This window comes from Poecilia latipinna, unplaced genomic scaffold (assembly GCF_001443285.1).
Source record: "Poecilia latipinna isolate Pla-1442-1.1 unplaced genomic scaffold, P_latipinna-1.0 Scaffold1511, whole genome shotgun sequence".
NCBI classification, from domain to species: domain Eukaryota; kingdom Metazoa; phylum Chordata; class Actinopteri; order Cyprinodontiformes; family Poeciliidae; genus Poecilia; species Poecilia latipinna.
Window position 1 is genome coordinate 121,015 of NW_015114127.1, and position 1,689 is coordinate 122,703.

Genomic DNA, 1,689 nt, shown 5'->3' on the forward strand with positions numbered 1-1,689 from the left:
TATCCATCTATCTGTCTATCCGTCCATACATACATACGTATATGTATATCCATATCCCCAAGCAGTCTCCTTCCCCCAGGAGACCTGGATTCGATTCCAGGCCGGGGCAAATATACAACAATCAAATTGAGCTATCCAGTGTGGGTCCTTAGGCAAGACTCTTTGCACTACTGCCTACCTCATACCATGAGAGACATTGATATGCACGATATGCCGGCTCAGACTTTGCCTGGCCAAACAAGGTCTGCGTCAGGTGCTGACGAATGAAAAATGGGCTACTGGAACAAGACGGAAGGAAGTGGGCGAGAGGTGAAAACATGGATCTGTTGGAATGCTACTACTCAAGTAACCCTAGTCAGAGGGGCTACATGCAAAGAATGTGGGAGGAATGGTTACTTCGACATCCCCAGTCAACACTAACTGCCAAACAACTAGTAGCTCAGTGTTCCAACATCCGCAAACGGCAACTGCTATCACAACTTGAGATTGACGAGGTACAACACAAATGCTATGGCAAGGGGGAGGAGCCAGGACGCCAGGTCAGAGGGGAGTTAACTACAACTACCCGCCCAGAGACTGGGTATGTAGCCACAGTAATGAACGAACCATCAAAGCTGAACGAGGCAGCAACTGACCTGAGAGACAGAATCATTGCCAGAATGAACACCAGGCAAATCCGACGCCAATTACAACGGCTGAGTGAAGTACCATCAGAAAGTCTCATTGAAGATGTGAATGCAGCATTGAGAACAATTCCTACCAACACCATAACAGAAACCAATGAGCTGATATACAACTCAGCATCAGTGATCCTTGAGAGCAACCATGAGACCCAATATCCACCATGCAAAAGACGGTTATAGGCTAAAATCAAAATAACAAGGAGGGAATTGAGCCAACTGTCAGAGCTCCAAAGGGGTGCAATGAAAAGATCAGCACCCAAGAAGTACAGCCATATTCCCATACCTGAAGCACTCAAAACTGCCAAACAAAGGCTCCAAGCCTTGGCCAGCCGCCTAAAGAGATACACAAGAGAGAATGAAGCCAGGAGGATTAACCGGCTCTTCTCCACCCAACCAGCTAAAGTGTACTCCCAATGGCAGGGTAATAACAACAGAGCAGACCCACCAAGGCTGGAGACTGAACAATACTGGAAAGGCATATGGGAAAGGGAGGCGTCCCACAACAGCAATGCACAGTGGCTAACCTCTCTACGAGAGGACCACAGCAACCTCCCTGAACAAGCCCCGGTAACCATCACTGTGGCAGATGTCCAAGAAAGAGTCTCGGGTATGAAAAACTGGACAGCACCAGGACCTGACATGATCCATGCCTACTGGCTAAAGAAACTCACTGCCCTCCATGAGCGACTGGCAGCTCAACTGAACCAGCTGCTACAAAATAGGACTCAACCTGAATGGTTAACTGAAGGGCACACAATCCTGATCCAGAAGGATCCCTCAAAGGGTTCAGTCCCGTCCAAGTATCGGCCAATAACCTGTCTCATGGAAGCTCATGTCAGGCATCATAGCAGCTAAGATAAGCGGGCACATGGATAAATACATGAGCACGGCACAGAAGGGCATCGGCATAAATAGCAGAGGAGCCAAACACCAACTCCTTGTAGACCACACAGTCGCTCGTGACTGCAAAACCCAACACTCTTGGGCGACTGTCGGGTTTTGCAGT